The sequence below is a fragment of the Ochotona princeps genome, chromosome 21 (genome assembly GCF_030435755.1).
Source record: "Ochotona princeps isolate mOchPri1 chromosome 21, mOchPri1.hap1, whole genome shotgun sequence".
Taxonomy (NCBI): domain Eukaryota; kingdom Metazoa; phylum Chordata; class Mammalia; order Lagomorpha; family Ochotonidae; genus Ochotona; species Ochotona princeps.
The window spans coordinates 21,563,254-21,582,222 of NC_080852.1; the positions used below are offsets into that span (position 1 = coordinate 21,563,254).

Below are 18,969 nucleotides of genomic sequence, written 5' to 3' on the forward strand. Positions count from 1 at the left end.
CATTGTTTTTATTTATTTATTTTTTTAATCCTGAGAAAGCATCTTCTCACACTGTGTCACCCACCTCTGTCTTTCTTTCCTTCTCCTTAGATGTGTGTTCCTTGAGAGCGAGAAACAGCCTTATTGTTCATATACTGGGTCCTGCACCTCTCACAGAGCCTATAGAAGTGGCAGGGACTATTAGGAGAGTTGGTAAAAAAATGTATTTATTTGAAAGACAAAGTGACATAGGGATGGAGAGAGAGAAAGGAGCAAGAGAAAGAAATGGAGGGAGAGAGCGAGAGAAAGCACAAGAAAGCAAGCAAAAGAGGGAATGGAGGGAGGAAGACGAAGAGGAGGGGAGAGGAGAGAAGGGGAGAAGAGGAGAGGGGAGGAGAGAAGACTGACATCTTTCATCTGCTAGCTCATTCTCCACGTTCTGAAGTTGGGCTAGGCTTAAGCAAGGAGCCAGGAACTCTGTTTGAGCCTCCCATCTAAGTGACAGGGACCCTAGTACCTGAACTATCATCTGTTGCCATCAAGGCTCATTAGCCAGGAGCTGGATCAGAAGTTGAGATGGGACTTCTCCCTAGGCTTTCCGTCTTGGGATGTGCCCATCCCAAGCAGCAACTTGAGCTGAAGGAGTCTTTTATTACCCATGAGGGTACGGTTAGAGTCCTGATTTACCATTGCACTTAGGTGGCCTTGCGTAAATCACTTTATCTGCAAAACTTTTTCTGTTTTCTGATCTGTAGTCTGAGAATAAGGGTATACTGGAATTTAATTGTGCTGTCTTTACAGGAAACTGGTTCCAATATCCCCCAGATCCTCTGATGCTCAAATCATTTACATGAAATGGCAGAGCATTTGCGTTTAACATAGCACATCATCCTGTATAGTGGAAGTAATATCTAGGTTACTTACAATACTGCAAACAATTGAAACAATTGTTACACTGTACTGTTTAGGGAACAAAGGCAAGAAAACAGTCTGTATATGTTTAGTATAGATGCAACTTATTCTTTCGAATGTTTTTGATTCATAATTGGGATCTGTAGATGGGAGACCGTAAATACAGAGGGCCGACTTTGCTTGTTGTTTGCAGAGATTAGGGACAATGCTTAGTGACATTAGAGTTAACGAAGTGTCTGATGGGGAACATCCCACAGAATTTGTTGTGTGAATTTCTGTCTGGCAAGTGGTACTTTTCTTTGGTTATCTTCTCTGAAATCTCATTCTTTTATGTCTTTTTCGTTTTTCACCTTTTATTCCAGAACTCATTTCTGAGCTATATTTTCTTGGCATGTGTAAGCAAGTTCACTTGTGGGATGGTGACAAGAAAAAGGAAATTGAGAGAAAGCAGCTTCATTAGGCAGCAGAAATCCAATTTTAACCTGTCAGTTGTTCTGTGATAGACTCTGCTGTCGGCCATAAATGCACTAGGCGTGGTGATCATGTGGTGGCATTTCCAGCAAGCGGGCCAGATTTAGCACGTGTGTACACCTTTGCAAACTCATGCACACATCTGGAAATAGATTTCTACCACCTAAGTTAGCTCTTGTCATGGTGTCACCTTAGCACACCCTTCCTTGTAATTTCACAGCTCATTCATTTGTTCACTTCTTATTTTAGAACTGACTGTTCTTCAGCATCATGTCAGTGATAAAAAGCCCACGTTAATAACAGCACAGTAGTATCTGATAGGCATGGAATCCTTACAAGGATTTAGGTAGCAAGTTGAATGCTCTGTGTGGATTATCTCACTTCGTTCTCAGAACAAATCCAATAGATAAATGCCAGCAACCCCATTAGAGATGAGAATACCAAGGCTTGGATCCACTGTTACTGATTAGCAGAGTTGAGATGTGAACCAACTTGAGTCCAAGGGTCTAAGCCATTAGACTCATCTGGCATGTATTGTGCATTTTCATATATAGCGGCCTTTTGAAAAGTGAATAATATGTGGTTACTTAGGTGATAGTTGTATTTGTTACTCACACTGAGTATGTAAACTATTTTTGATGAATTAGCTAGTTTATGTACTGGATTGTGATCCTTAATAAGCAAGGAAAATTATAATTTCAGATAATCCCAATATAATTGTATCCAGGTGTCTCTTTTAATTTCTGCTGGTAACTATTCAGAAATTTTTTGTAGTTTCAATTTTTTTGAAATTTTATGTTTAAATGCAAGAGAGAGTGAGAGAGAGTGAGAGAGAGAGACAAATATTTCATCTGATAATTCATTCCCCAAATATCTGTAGTGACCAAAGCTTGGCTTAGGCTGAAACTAGAAACCCAGAACTCAGTTCATGTCCCCTGTGTGTGTGAAACAGGGCAGAAGGATTTGAACCATCATCTGATTGGTAGGAAGCTAAAATCAATTGTGGAGCCAGGACTTGATCCCAGGTTCTGATAGGAAATATAGGCATCACAAGAGGGCAGCTTTACCACCGGGCCATGTGCCCTCCCCCAGGCAGAAGTTGGAAGGAATGTGTGTGAGAAAATAAAACACCAGGCATCGTGACTGATTTTATTTGAAATAGCATTATTGTTATATTAAAAAATATACATATGAGGAAATAGAGGAAGATGATTTGTGTTTATTTGGGCTGGTCACTTTAGAAATATTTTTCATTGAATCAAGAATGTGTGGTGGGGCTTGGTGCGATAGTTTGGTAGTTTAGTGGCTAAAGTCCTTGCCTTGCACATGCCAGGATCCCATATGGGCACCGGTTCTAACCACGGTTGCTCCACTTCCCATCCAGCTCCCTGCTTGTGGCCTGGGAAAGCAGTCGAGGACGGCCCAAAGGCCTGGGACCCTGCACCCACGTGGAAGACCTGGAAAGAAGCTTCTGGCTCCTGGCTTCAGATTGCCTCAGCTCTGGCCATAGTGGCGCTTTGGAAATAAACCAGCAGATGGGAGATCTTTCTCTCTGTATATCTGTCTTTCCAATAAAAAATAGTCTTTTTTTTAGAAAAAGACTATTTGACATAGCCATTTTGATGCTCAGATTCTAGACGGTGAAGTTCACTTCAACCCTAAACTAATTGTCTGGCTCTAAAACTCATGTGTGCTCTATCGGACAATTTATCTACTCATGAGGAGAACAAGGGTTTGTTTCTTTATTATCAGGACTGTTTTTTCTCCTTCTTGAAAGACAAGCCAGGCATCCCTGGAGAGAGGACCATCAATGGAAGAGGCCCTGTTAAGTGATTTTCTTGATGTTTGTAGTATTTATTTAGATTTAAAAAAAGTTTCTTCATACTATGCAATGCAATTTACCCCGTAGACTATTCATTGCATTGAATGTAGTGGCTCATTAGCGTTGTCATGATGGTCTGTAAAATCAGGACTTCTGAAATCACCTTTGATCCACCGTTAGTTGACGTGTTTATAGTGGTGGAAGGCAGTGTCCGTGTGGATGAGCTTTGCCTGTCAGCCCATGAATCTGCCTTGGGAGATCACCAACAGCAGTGGGCCGTGAATACCTCCTATACACACATGGCTAGAAGACCAGGACTGCCTCCATTCTGGATGCTTCTACTGAATAGATGGGGCCCACTTAAATCCACCTGTACGTATTCAGGCTGTGGAGGTCATAAATACAGATCTTAAGTCAGATTGCTTGCGTTCAAGTTCCAACCCACACGTGACTGTTGAGGTAACCTTGGGAAGTTCTTCATCTCTCTAAATGTGTCCACAGACTGGAGAGTAAATGCGGCTTCTGTCTCAGGCGAGGGTTGTTGGGAAGTTGTTGGGAAACAGAGTCTGGTTTCTCTTTATTTAAAAATTTTTTTTCAAGGATTTATTCTTATTGGAAAGGCAGAATTATAGGGAGAGAAGAAACAAAAAGGGAGACAGATCTTCCGTCGACTTCTCAAATGGCTGCCACTGCCAGAGCTGGGCAGTTCCAAAGCTGGGAACCAGGAGCTTCTTCTGGCTCTCCTGTGTGTGTGCAGGGATCCAAGGGCTTGGACCATTCGCTGTTGTTTTCCCAGGCCATAAGCAGGGAACTAGATCGTAAGTGGAGCAGTCAGGATTTGAACTGGTCACTTATATGTAGTGCCGACACAACAGGTGGAGGTGTAGTGTGCTATGCCACCACAGGTAGCGGCTTAGTGTGCTATGCCACCACATTACTGTGAGTGAGGCTAGAGCTGCATGTGCTGTGGTAGGAAATTCATGGCTAAGGGCTTTAGAGCCCATTAATTATTTACTGCAGGACACGGATTTCCCTTTATCAAATGTGTCATCATGGCTGCTTCCAATACTGCAATGGTGGGCAGAGTGAAGAGGCTGCAAGACAGAAAGAATGTGAAGCCTGCAAAACAAACAAACAGACAAACCACATTTGTTCTGTCTTCATTTATGTAAGTGTGCTGACACTGATTTTATGTCTAAACTACTGGTAGCCATACATGAATTTGAGTTCCAGCTCCACTATTTACAAGTGTGGCCTCTCTGAGTCTGTCTTCCTTACCAATAAAATCAAGCTAATGATATCTGCTCCCAGCGTAAGAAAATCAAATCAGGTCAGTTACATAAAATTGTGGGTATGGTGCTGGGAACATGATAAGAGTTCAGTGAGGAGCTGGCTTGATGGTTGATATTCAGAGAATAAAGTGAGATTTTGTCAGCTGGCATGGGTCAGAATTGGCTTCTTGTAAGAGGGGACTTGGTTTGGGCAACTGAGTTGCAAAGAATGTGTAGAAGCTGGGGAAACAGACACCAATAAGTCAGGAAAGGTGAGTACACAGGCTCCCAGGTGAGAAGAATGAATGAGTAGAAGGCTAGATCTTGGTAGGTACAGAGATCTGGGCTCAGTGTCAGGTGTGAATGAATGAATGAATGGAGAAATATACCAGCAGACACCTGTGCTAGTGCTGTGGTTCTGCAGTTTAAACTGAAGTGCCAGCATCCCAGATGGGTGCTTATTCAACGCCCAGCTCTCCACTCTTGATCCAACTCTGCTAATGCACTCGGGAAAGCGGCAGATGAGGGTCCAAGTGCTTAGATCCCTGCCATCCATGTGGAAGACCAGGATGGAATTCCTGGCTCCTGGTTTTGACCTGGAGCTGACAGGGCTGTTGTGACCATTTGGGGCGTGAACCAGCAGATGAAAGATCTTACTCTGTGTCTCTGTCTGTCTGTTTTAAATCAGTAAACCAATGTTACACGAGCTCACCAAGCCCTGTGGAACCAGGCTAATGCTCCAGGGAACTCTCTCCGGGCCCTGATTAAGACTTGCATAGTTATTTCCTGATGCTTTTTGTAATATACTCAGGCATCCCAGAAGAAATGTTCAAAATAATCCAGGAAAGTTGTATAGGAAAAGTTAGGCCTATTGTTTCAAGAAAAAGAAAAAACTGAGTGAGTTGTAAATGTGATTATGAGTGACTTCAGGGTTCCCTGCTGCTTTGAATCTCTCATACTCTTCTTTAAAAATAATCTGTGGCTGATTGTATAAAGAGGCCATTGTCTATCACAACCAGCTTGGATCCCACTCTCTGAGAGGGGGAAACAGCAGGAGATAATGGCCTTGGCTTTCCAGCCCCTGCTGACTTGTGCTAGATTGTGAGACTGTCTGATTCACAGGGTTTCTGTGTGGGGCCTCACTAATTGGACATAATCAAGATGCTCCGGAGAAGTTTTAGGGACCATGTGGTTCTGTCCAGTCTGATTCATCAGCTCCCTGTGGAAAGTGCTGCGCTGGAGCAGACAGAACCAATTTGGAGCCTTCTTGGCAGTGTGGGTGGAGACCCAAAGGTTTTAAGTTATTTTGGGATTCAATGGACTTTGTTTTGTTTTGTTTCATTTTATCTGAGGGTGGAGAGAGGACATAGATGATACCCTGAGATTGCATAACAGGAATGTGGAAATACATAAGATGTTTCCCTGCCCCACTTGGTACATAGATCATTAGAATTAGAGACTCATTTGACTCATTGGTTGGAATGTGCGTTTACATTTCTATGGATCAAACAATGAAATAGTGCCTACTTCTCTTCCCGACAGTATGATGTGTTCTTATCTTAACCTATACAGAGTTCTTACTTGTGCTGACAACAGAGACATCATCACATGTATTTTTGATGAGCTTTGGAACAGTGTTCTCTTTTCTCACAGTGATTTGCAGTTATAAAAAAGGAAAAATAACTTTTGGTTCCTAGTCCATTTGCAGGTTCTTGCTTTTTCTGTGTCGAAAGGCAAGTGGTTGCCCGAGGACACAGACGCTTTCTTGTCCTCGGCATTTCATGATGGATCTCTGCCTCAGTGTTGCCTGTTCTTTCTTTTATCTGATTTTTCTAAGCCAGAGATGTACTTGACAACTCAGATATACAGGTGCTTTACAGTTCTAGAAGTAAATTAAACTTTAAGTAGAAGGTCTTGGCAAGAAGGTGTTAATCATTTAGTGTGTGACTCTTGTGGAAGTCAAACTTAACTCTGTCTTTGAAATCAGCCAAAAAGCATCTCTCAGTTATTCACCATGTCTGGGATCTAGGCTGTAGGTTGAGAAAGCTGAGATGATGATGGTTATATGTGTCCCCCGTTCTCCAGGCATGTAGGTTTATCCTGGTGAGTTAGGACATGTACGGATGAAACAAGTTGAAGGTTCTACAGTGCCATGAATCAGAATTTCTGAAGCTCAGCATTGATGACATTTTGGTCCAGATTCTTGTGTGTTGTGGGGTTGGGGCTGATGTGGCTTCAGGAGCATCCCTGGCCCCTACTGATTGCATGCCTGTCCAGCCTCCACTAGCCAAAATGTTGAGTTATTGCCAGGTGTCCCCTCAGGAGTGAAAACACCTTTGGAGAACTTCTGCTGCAGATTATAATCTTTGTATCAAGACAATGTCCCACCAGGGAGCCTTGGGGGTAGGAGACAGAGATGCTGGGAGGATCTGAAAACAGTGGCCATCCTCATTGTCCATGGAGATAATACAGGTTTTGCCAGTTCTTATTCTTGCTAGTGTTGGTAGATGGTAGTGTGATGAAAGAGCTACAAATACAATCTGTAATGTTTCCAGAACAGGGGATTGTATATAGTTAGTATTTAGTAAATGATAACTATCTTTCTTTTCTATGGGAGGGTGCAATTTTTGGGACATTGAATTCTAGAAACCATTACTTTTTATTTTAAGTGCTATGAGGTCAGAAAGATGGAATCCTCTTTGGGAGATCTCTCTTTCTCTCTTTGAAAAGTTTGTTTCAGAGTTACGGAGAAAGAGAGAGAGAGATGAAGAGATTGTCCACCTTCTGGTTTGCTCCCAAAATGATTGCAGTAGGTAGGGTTGGGGTAGGCCAAAGCCAGATGGCATGAGCTTCTTTTAGGACTCCCACATTGGTGTCAGGGTACAAGCACCTTGGCCATCTTCTGTTCCTTTTCTAGGTGCATTAACATGGAGTTGGACTGAAAATGGGGCAGCTAGGAATTTAATTGGCCCTCATATGGATACCAGCACCACAGGTATCAGCTTAACTTACTATGCCACAGTACTGGCCCAGGCAGATTTCAGAAAGAGAGATTGATTTGAGGGGGATGAATGGGTAGTGGACCTATGTATCTGTGTTTATATACCATTAAGTGTCTTGTCGGTTAGGTTATGGGACCACAGGATAAAAGAAAGCAGGTCTAAGGGTTTTTGACTTTGACTTCATGGAGGATGCTAGTTCAAGTCCTGGCTGCTCCACTTCCAATCCAGCTTCTTACCAGTGCATCCTGGGAAGTAGCAGATGATGGTTCAAATACCTGTGCCCATGCCACCATTGTGGGCGACCTGGGAGTTACAGGCTCCTGCCATCAACCAGGCCCAACTCTACCTGTTGCAGGCATTTTGGAGGACAGCTGACAAATGGGATGTCTGTCTCTCTACTTCGCAGATAGATGTAAAGTTCAAAATAAAATTAGATGCGTGTTGTTTTAAATTGCTAAATTTGTGGTATTCTCTATAATGTGGTAGTATGTGACGTAGTGAGTTTGGTGCGATGACTCAGTGAGGGTAGTCCTGAATTTGTTACCTTCTCCCCATGGCCCTTCCATCCCCTTGTCATGTGCCTGCTTCCTAAGGAATGTTTCCAGCATCTCAACCCTAGCACTACCTAGAAACATGCTTTTGAGGCCATCTTTGGTGCCTTTCTGATCTCAGATTCATTTTTATTGTCCTCTCAAGTTTTCTCTTTATTTTTTCCTTTTCATCCTTATTTTAATTTAGGTTTTGATGTTTCTAGCTCAAACAGTTGGCAGTCGTTTATTAACCTACCTCCTTGTTTCCAGCCCAAGGTTCTTTCCAATCTGTTCTTCACATTGTCTCCAGATTTCCATTTTTAAGTTCCAGTTTGGACATACAATCTTCCTAATAATGAGCCTTGCAGGGCTTTTTAATCCATTCCTTTCAAGAAGAAAAAGGAGGATTGCAAGCCAGGCCTTACCCCTAATAACTTCTCCAACCCTCTTTCCACTTCTTTCCTCCTAGTTAGCCTCTAGTTTATGACTCACACACCACTTCCAAGAGTCCTTCCTCTACTCTGTGTCCTCCAGGATGCGTTCCCGCATTCCCCGAGGTAGATTGCATAATGAGAGGCATTGGCCGACAGTTTCCCAGCATACTGTGGGCTTCCTAAGGGCAGGGTTTGTGAACGGCTCCCGATGGCATCTCTACCTTCTGTGGATGTGCCCTGCATGCATACATGTGTGCATGAATTAATGAATGGGTAAATGAGTGAATGGAGATACAGGCCAGAACTACATCTCCGCACCAGTTTTCCAGGCCCTTTGCCGCATTCTTTAACAAATTTCCCCGAAATAGTTCTCTTGCTTTCCTGGGTGAGAACCTCCTTCCTCTTCACATCTGTCACTTTGGGTGTGATTCTACAGAATTTGGAATAGAACCGGTAATGAACTTCCTAGCTTTCTGGGTTGTTCGTTTCTTTTTTTGTTTTTCTTTGTCTGTCACCAACACACATGCATGCACACTGTGACACTGTCCAGGCGTATCCTCTGTCAATGAAATTTTGTTGCAGAGAGCACTTTCCCCTTTGCTGATCTTAGTTTATCTCAAATATTAAGGAAAGGAAAGAGGAATAGTGCAAATTGTTAGTTATTCTGGATCCATCCCCTGGTTGTTCTGCTTTATTCCTTCCTGGTTTTCTGTTAATTGACTCACCAAGGGCAGTCATTTGGCCCATCACAATAATCCCTGATTTTATCTTTCACCAGGAAAGCCTTGTCCTGTAGCACAAGTCTTTAAACACTTCCATATTTCTTCTTTGGTTAAATAGGGTAGGCTGGTTTGCTGAGGTTGCTGTCCCTGGTGGCCGGTTTGGATTCTGAAAAAGGTCATCTTGCAGAGGGCTGCCTTCTCACATGGGAGGAAGGGTGGAAGGGAAAAAGAGAGAAGAGAGAAGAAAGGAGAGGAAAGGAGAAAGAGAGAGATCTGATTAACTTCCTAAATCCTGACTTCCAAGTACCATGACTTTGGGGATTCAAGTTTCATTATGTAAATCTTGGGGAGAATACATCTACATTTAGTTCACAACACCGGAATAACAATACCTACAACATATGCTTGTCTAAAGGAGACAGTCATGGACTCATTCATCAGGCCATGTGCTAAATGCCATGCTAGAGAGATGTGGTCCCTGCCCACATGAAGCAATGATGGATTCAGAGTTCAGAGAGCCAGGAACATAATGGGTACCCTGCAACATTCAGTAGTTTGTTTCTTTTTCTCCCTCTGCTGCTCACTGTCTTACTTTCCAGGGTAGGGTGTGAAACTAGGTAAACTTGGAGTTTAATTCTGGGGATGCCTATTCCTGCCCAGGTGACCTTGGACTTGAATGCTATAAGCTTGTGTAGCCTCACCTGTAAAACTGACATAATTCCCCCTGCACACCGATGCTGAGAGGGTTGAATAAAAGAAATCAGGCAAAGCACTGCAAAGTCCTTATTAAACATCAGCAGCTGCTCTGACAGCTTTGAAAATCATATCTGTGGCACTGAGGGCTATTCCAATTGACCCAAGCATGCTGCTGCTCCTGCCCTCTCTTTTACTAGTGCAAGTCTCTTCTGGTCTGCCAGTAATTAGCATCGTCTTCTGTGGCTGGCTTTGAGCAGTGGACTCATGGACAATTCATTTCCCTTCTTTTCTTGACAGATGGATTGATTGATTGATTGCAAGAGCTATAGCAAAGGAGGAGGGAGAGAGATCTTCTATCTGCCAGTTTGTTCCTCAGATGGTCATAATGGCTTCACATAAGCCAGGCCAAAGCCAGGAATTTCAGTCAGGTTGCTTACCTGGATGCAGGGGCCCAAACAGTTGGCTTATCATGTGCTGCATTTCTCAGGTGCATTAGCAGGAAGCTGGATTGGAAGTTGATACCAACTCTCTCCCAGATGGGATGCCGGTATTGCAGAGAGCAGCCCAACTTGCCACACCACAGTGCTGGCCCAAACCCTTTATTTATTTAACATTTCCTTTTACTCTTCAGCATTTATGTTCCCATGATGGACTCTGACATTTGACCATGTGAAGATAACTGAAAAAGTTTGTGGCAAGATGGAATTAAAGAGAAATTTATTTTGGTGCAAAAATTTTTTGAAATCAATGCAAACACAGGACCTTCAATTAGTTCATGGAAAATACATGTTTTGAAAAATTTATGAAATTTTTTTTTCTTCTGCACGTGTCTTTGATTCGTTGTACTCTGAAATTTCCAGAATTTGATCTGTGAACTTTAAGAATCAACCAAATTGATTGGAATTTGATGTCAAGTTGGAGTCAAGAGATTGGAGCCAAAATAGGTCTCCAAGGAGCCTTTAGGGTGTGGCCTTTGTAGCAATCATGTGAACTCTGCAGGGTGTTTTTTTTTTTTTTCCCTCTTTTTTACTATTCCTTTCTGGCTGTTGGAGAGTGTGACTGTGGATGTTAGAGTCGTTCTTTCCACAGTTGACAATAAGCCTTTGTTGATATGAAGAAAAAAATCTGGTTGTGGGAATTTTTAAATTTTTTCCTTCTGTAGGAATAATGGCACACAGGGGCTAGTTGAAATAAGAAAAGTACATGACCTGTCCCATCAATACGCTAGTAGCACTGTGACGCTGCTTCGTGCCCCCAGCAGGTAGAGTCCGTGTGTTCTGGGCTACTAGACATTTCATAAGGTAGGCTTCCTGCTGCTCTGCAGTTTCTTCCCAGGCTGAGAAAGTGTAGTTGGGAAATGTAGCTAAGCTTTTATAGGGCATGATTTTTCCAGCTCATGTCATATAATTACAGAGCTAGTGTGTCTTTCTCTTGCAGACTGGATAATTTTATAGGGGGGAACTTGAGGGGTAAGTGGGTGTGTACCCTTCTACCTAAGGGTAGACTTGATCAAATGACGCCTTCCTCATTTCATAGCCTTAGGTGTTGGTGAGATGAGCAGAGGGTAATTTACCACTGGATCAAGCCCTAATTTCACTGTCACCATTTTGGAATGTGTGTACCAGGCCTACTCTATTTGTGTCGTTTAGAACCCCAGAACAAACTGTTCTGTAAATATTGCTTAAAAAATAATGTAGCTCTGCCACATTCTTCTAAAATAAACTTCCCAAAAGCTTTCTCTAGAGAGCTATTTTCATTTGTTAATTAAAAAAACTTGAATTCTAAATTTTGAGTGTTTTAAAACAATCTTCAAGATTCATTTGAAATGGAAAGAGGCTTGCATAGACTGACACAGAGAGAGCTTCTATCTTCCATTTTGTTTATACCTCAAATGCCTGTGGCAGCTGGGACTAAGCCAAGTTGAAGCCAGGAACCCAGGATCTTAATGCAGGTCTCTTATATGAATGGCAGACACTCAGTTATTTGATCTGTTATCATCCTTGCCTGAATGTGCGTTGGTAAGAAGCTGGAATTGGAAGTGGAGGTGGAACTTGAAACCAGGCACTCTGATACTAGATGCTGTTGTGCCAAACTGAGTCTGGGTTACTGTGTCTCCTCACATTAATGTCTCCCTTTCCTCTCGTTTTCCCTTTTGCCGTGAGTTGAAAAGGGAGTAGGGAAAATAGTCCTGTGTGCTTTGGGTGTGCTGTATTGCCCAGAGCTCTACAGAGCACTCATAGTCCCAAACATCAAATCTTCCTAAGGAAAATGGACAGTATTGTTAATGGAGCCATTTGGGGTTGGGAGAGGGCAGTAGCAGCACATGGGGTATATAGGTAAGAGTGGCAAGTTTCATTTAGACCTAAACAAATTGTTAAGCTGAGCAAAAGTTTAAAAACTTTGATTTCATGTGAACGTCTTGATTTTTTTTTCTTGTTTCTCTTAAACCGTCTGTGGCATCTAGACAGACTGCAGTGCCTTTTAGCCACACCATTCTTTCCCCACAAATCCCAAGCTGAATGGGGTTTACAGTCCTGCAGCCTGAACATGATGTTGTTGCAGTCCCAGAGTTCTTAGGCCTGGCTTGGTTCTCTCCTGTGCTGCCTGCCTTCCTCTGCTGGGTCTTGTAGCCCCAGCCCGGGCAGGAGGAAAGGAGTTGAGGCTCTCCCAAGGCTCATCCTTCTTGGCAGCCTGGTTGTTAGGTTACTGTGATGGAGAAATCTGAGGAAAGGAAGACAGCAGCAAGGCAGAAGAGACTGAAAGGACTCCTTGAGGATTCAGGCCTGGAAACAGTTGAAGTGTTTGTGAGCAGCAGATGGGATTTTAAGTCAAGTCGAGAATACTGTGTCCACTGTGTGGTGTTTAGGAAACACAGATGAGGATCTGATTAATTTTGAAATTGCCAAGCTGTGTTTATATCAGATAGGGTTAAGTCAGGAGGTAGAAACAATGCCAGTTATTTCAACAGAGAACTATTAATATTTAAAAATTATTAGCCCAAAGTGTTAAGTCAGCTTTTCATTCCCTTAGCTAGAGTACCTCAGATAATAGGTATGAGTTGGGACCCGAACCTGAGGACAAGGAAGACAGGGGTCTCTGATGGGAGATGAAGTTGTTCCTGAAACCTTAATGTGTTCAAGTAGTATTCAGTGGAAGGAAGTGGCATTGCTGGATCGTGGAAGCCTGGCTAAGTCATGTCTAAGAGGTCAGGAAGCCAATAGGAAGGAAGAAATGAGTTACACCTCTCTTCTGCAACCTCAGAGCTTCCTAAAATGCCCTCTATAACCAGAACCCATGGGAGCAGCTAACAAAGCAGAAATGGGAGTCATAGGTGGAATGGAAGTGTGTTTTTGGAGTTGGGAGACTAGTTCAGTTACAGGCTTGGTGTCTTTGTAATTGTGGTGTTACTCTGATGCTGAGCTGTGGAGGACTTACAAACTCTAGATAGACATCTCTGGTTCCAAACTCATTTATTTGTTTGGAAGGCAGAGACAGAGTGAGTGTAATCTTTTATCCTCTGGTTCATTGCCCACATGGTCGCAGTAGCCAAAGCCGGGAACTTCATTAAGGCTTCCCAAGTTGAGTGGAAGGACCCAAGCACTTGGGACCAACTTCTTCTGCTTTCCCAAGTGTATTAGCAAGGAATGGAATGGGGAAAAAAAATCAATCAGGACTCAATTCGGTGCTCTGATATGGGATGTCAGCATGATAGATAATAGCTTAGCTTGCTGCAGTGCAACACTGATTCCCGTGGTTCCAAGTTTATAAGTGTGTTTTGTAGGAGTTGGCTATTCATGTGGTCTCTAGGTTTCCATCATGTACAGCACCGGTTTCCAACTTAAGATTCAATTTTTAACCTGTTCATAATATACCCAGTGGTACACTACTTCACTGATCTGATTTTGTCCTTTTCTGCAGGGACTGACAAAATATAGTCTGTGGACCAGCTAGTGGGCCCCTGCCTATTTTTGTAAATAAAGTTTTATTGAAATATAGCCACACTCATTCATTTACCAAGAAATGCTTACAGATTCTTTCAGTAGTATAAAATTTAGCTTTTTTTTTTTCTTTTGAAGTTCTGAGTTTAAACAGAGGACTGTGACATAAATTTAGAAGAGTATTTCTTACAACTGGAAAACCCAGACAACACTGGATCGGTGTTTATCTCAAAGAAAAAGAAAAGCATTTTCCTTGTCTTTTCTTGTGAGTACCATGATTTTCTCTGAGAGAATAGACGAATATGGAGAAATTCCTGGGCTTGCTGATCACACCAAGCTAAAGCTATCTTTCTTGAGGCCTGGTCCTGCCATATACGTGCTGCTCTGTGATCATGGGCAGGTCGGCCAGCCCCTGACAGCAGCTCTTCATTGCAGACACAGCAAGGGCGAGGACGTCTACATTTTCCCTGGCAGCTTCTTTCTCTCTCTCTGTGTGTGTGTGTGTCTCCCACACTGGTACATTTTCCAGGCTCTGAGCCTGCACAAAGGATGATGATCTTCAAGATGTCATGCTTTGCTTGTCCTACAGGTACCGATGTGGGCAGAAATTTCCAATTCAGGTTCCTATTTCACACAGAGATGAAAATTCTAAGTAGAGACTGGTAACATGCACAAATAGGAACAGGATCAATCAAACAGTAAAGGAATGAACACTGACACATTTATGTATGAGTGTGGGTGATCACCCCACATGGAGAATTACCCATATGGTTGCCCATAAAAGAGAGAAAATGAGAACAGAATTGCTAAATGTGGTCCATGGCTGAAAAAGATTGTTCCCCTGCTCTTTGCCTACTTTATGAGTAGGAAGTGATACTTAAGACATATATATGGGGTGGGGTCTTAGCATGACCTTGGTCCCAGAAGAGACAAGGGCATCCTGAGAAGGTGGGTGTATCTTACCAACAGGTGAAGAGACATCAGCTAACTGGCTGGTTACGTCATATCAGTATCTTAGACTTGCTGAGCCTCTGGTGGATAGTGCTGCTGACTGTTGACTTCTAGTCCTCTCCTTCTGAGCTCCTGCTTCTAGAACTGCAGCTGCCTGTGTCCCTTGAACTTTTGCACAGTTGTCTGTGTATTCCTGGCCAGTGGATTGTGAGTGAAGCGTTAGGTGCTGCCTCTAGGCCACAGCATTTCATGTGACTCCTTAGCAGTTCCTTCTGCTTTTGCCACCAGAATGTATTGCGAGTGAGAATTTAGTCTTATTTGTTTAAATCACTGAGATTGACAGTTAATCCTAAGTAGCCTGCCCAATACAATGTCCTTGCAGAATTTATTATTCCTCCCCATGTCTGTTTCCTCTTCGTTCGTTGGCCCCCTGAATGGCACCGCTGTACATGGACTGGGCTCAAACCTGGGAATGATTGTCTTCCCTTACTCTCAACGTCCTATCAAGCCTCTCAGCTTCTGTTTCCTTCATCCCACTTGGATTATGCTGTTCTGTTGACGCCCGCTACTACTGATTTATCTGAGGATGTCTGTTCTCTGACCTGCACTATTGTTTTCTGACCACTTGCTCTTTTGGTAATATTAACCCACTCCACACCATCTCCTATAGGACACCTAAAATGGATTGTGTCTCTTCTTTGCTCACCAGTATTCTTGTGTTCTCTGCTTATCCCAATGTGAACAGGAACTCTGCAGCATGGAAGCAAACCTCCCTCTGGCAGCTGAGTTTCAACAGGAGGTCTTCTGAGTCTTGGTTGCTTAAAGCACTGTTATCTTACTGGCTTTCCCTAACCCAGCCTGACCAATAAGGTGTTCAGGCAGTATTGATTATCTTGTCTTCCACCATCACTCTCCCCAGTACAGCCTCTGGGTGAACTCTCTGTACTGGTTGACCTGTAATACCCTCTATTCAGAGGACCTTTTCTATCTGCCTGTTAATCTCTCTTTGGGTCCGAGTTTTACCTTCAAAGCGCGCTCGTCTAGGAATTCATGCTCATTTTCTCAGATGTATTCACTTGGGCCTGTTTGTTTCTCAATATTCTCTTGGTCTGTTGGACAAATATGTATCCTAAACTTAAAAATAAATGTATGGGTTAGTGATTCCTTTTTTTGGGATGGTGTCCCTTTGAATGATTCTGGCATCCCTGGGTAGGCCAAGCAGTGGATCTCCAATGCAGTAAAGACAGTGAGATATTGCAGTCGTTGCTAGATTGCTTTCTTCTCCCCATGGCCTGACACAGCCAAGAGGTAGGGTGGAAAGCAGTGCAGGTTGCTCAGGGCTCTTGAGCTATTAAATCCTCCACACTCTGTGATATCTGCTTATCAGTTATATTGCTGTGTTTGCTGAGGAGTGCAGTTCCTGTGAATGTGTATGTAGCAGGATGTCTACAAGGCAGTACTGTGCTGATGTCCTTTCTGTAACTCACACAAAAGCTCACTGCAGAACCTTCCAGGTGAGTCCTGCTACACACACACACACACACACACACACACACACACACACACTTTTGTTTTTGTTACTGCTAGCATCACTCTCTCTCATTCTTTACCCCTCAGCCTGTAGTCTTTGGTTTTTGAGCTAGGCATCCTCATTTTACCTCTGAAGTCCCCCAGTTCTGTGTTCTCTTGCACTATAAAATTATGGTCTTCATAAACCAACCATTTTCCAGTCTCAGTTGTCCCAAGGGACAAATAGAACCATAGCATCCATGTTTTACTTTTATAGCCTCTGCAACTTTGCTGGGTGATGTTTTGCCAAATGCTTACCCTTCCGGGAATATCTGCACTCCTACATTTGTTGCAAGATTATTTACACTAGCTGAGATGTGGAACTAATCTAAGTATTCATGTACAAGTAGCTGGGCAAAGAAAATGTGGCACGCACGCACACACACACACACACACACACACACACACACTATCCAATTTTAAAACAGTGAAATTCTGTCATCTGGGACAAACCAGACATACGGATAATGCATAATCTCACATGTGGAATCCAACACAAGTCAGAGGCATGGAAGCAGAGTAGAACAATGATTGCCAGGGCCTGGAAGGGAGGATGAGGGGGCAAGAAAATAGGAGTTACTGGGCAGAAGGTACAAAATTTCAGGCAGACAGGAGGAGTAAGTTTTGAGATCTATTACACAGCACTTAAGTAGAATCAATAAGAATGCAGTGTATATTTCAGAATAACTATGAGACTGAATTCTTAGTGTTTTTCTAGAAAAAATCAAGTAAATGAGGTAATGGCTGTGCAAATTAGTTTGATGTGATCATTCCACATGGAATACATGTATAAAAACAGATTGTATCTCACCAATGTAGTGCAAATTATGGTTTGTGAATTGAAAATAATACAAATAAAGGTGTATTAATTGATTAAATGCTTGTCCTTCTAGCTAGGCTGTAGAGCTGTAACTCTCCTTTTCTGTGTTTTTGTATCCAGCAGCTGACATTGGTTAGATATTCAGAAAAAGCTGTTGAATAAAGGATTGCTGAAAATATATTAAAGGTAATCATCCTGTATTCTAGTAAAGTAAACTGGGTTTTTGCAGTTGCCTTGGTGCTGTAAGAGGCCTTCATGAATGTGAAAAAGCAAATTGGCAACTGGTTCATTTGCTTTTTGTCAACATACCCGACAAAGATTTGTTGCACATCTCTTGCACTTCTTGGTGGAGCTGGATGTGGAACTGGGAAACCTTATCCATGTCTTCAAGATACCTGATGGATAAGTAGAGGCTTAAGTGGCATGACTTTTGGCACCTACCATGTACCTGGTCATTGTTGAGTGAATGACAGACAATCACCAGGCACAGTGGAATCAGGTATTGTTCCATTGGAGGAAATGCTCCATTTTCTGCTTCTTAGTTGTTGAGGCTAATGGTGTGGAGGGTGTCTTGCTAAGAGAAGGTAATAGAGTACCTGTATCTGTTGTTGTAGTCGGTATGTTAAATACAAGGAGCAAGGCCTATCTTTTATGAAAGGAGGTGTGCTCCGTGCTCTCCTCATCACTGCTTGAGGCTTTATGGTTGGGTGGGAGTAAGGCATGGAAGACAAGGAGAGGGGGCACCCTCAGCCACAGTGCAGGCATTTATTGGAGGTGGTTGTTAGGACATTCACTTATAGTAAGCTTTGGAATCAACCTGTCACACAAAGGTGTGTTGCTGTCAAGCTTCCTCAGAGGGCTAATCAGGACAGTGGGGGCCTGATTGTGCTATAGGGCAAGGGGTCTCAAGTAAGTTACTAGATGTGCTAGGAGGTCTCCAGTCTCTTTCTCACACTTGTTTTCTTTGCTTTTCTTCTTCCCATTTTATCCAGGAAATATGAGCACTGAAATCTTATTTACTTTACAAAGGTAAAAGGCTATTTTATTTAATGTGATATTTAAAGTATCCATCTGCCCCTCTCTGTCTGTTTGCTCTGGTAAGTCCAAGCAACACAGGTAGAGCAAGGTGGTGTGCTCTCTGGGGCAAAGGGGATGCAAAATTTCAATGGAAAGGATTATTGAAACAAGTCAGCCTTTCTTTGTTGTTATTGAATTCTTTGGTCTGGTGTTATACTTGGTCTTCTGAATGCAAGCAATAGAATTAGGAAGCAGATGAAGGTAAGACTTTGTGAAGGATGGAAATTCGTCATTAGGAAAACCCAACTGCACAGTAAGGACTAATTATTTCATATGGACAGCATACCTGTTTTGTTGCTCTATGAGTTTGCTTCTTGTTTACTCCCTGAATATTTCTGGTACACGTTCTGGAAGTCAGATGCACTTGGCCTTCTGTGAGTTTATGATCATTTGGAGGAGGAAGCTAAGATATCCAAAAATGGAAATTCTATAATTTTATAATTTTAAAGTGCTTATTATGTTCCTGGCCTGGGGATAGAATGATTACCAGAACAGAGTCCCTGCCCTTGTGGAGTGGGGAAATGTTAGCTGTGGATCTTTTAAAAGAGCCTAATTGTGTGTGTGTATGAGAGCGGGTGATATTTTAGAAGGCTGCCTATATTAGTCCATTTCATCTCCTGGTATGCTAGTCTTCATTATATGGTCACCTGTGTATCTATTTATTCTGTATTTTGAATGAAGGTTGTTGTCTTATAGCAGAGAGAACATATGATATTTGTCCTTTAGGGACTGCCTTATTTCACTGAGCATAATGGTCTCCAGTTGGGACCATTTT

General features: G+C 42.6%; 1 protein-coding gene across 11 annotated transcripts in view; it reads left to right on the forward strand.

Annotated features, from left to right (window-relative positions):
• Positions 1 to 18,969, forward strand: part of ERC2 (ELKS/RAB6-interacting/CAST family member 2) — an 899,314-nt gene that overhangs the window by 142,925 nt on the left and 737,420 nt on the right. The window lies entirely within an intron of this gene.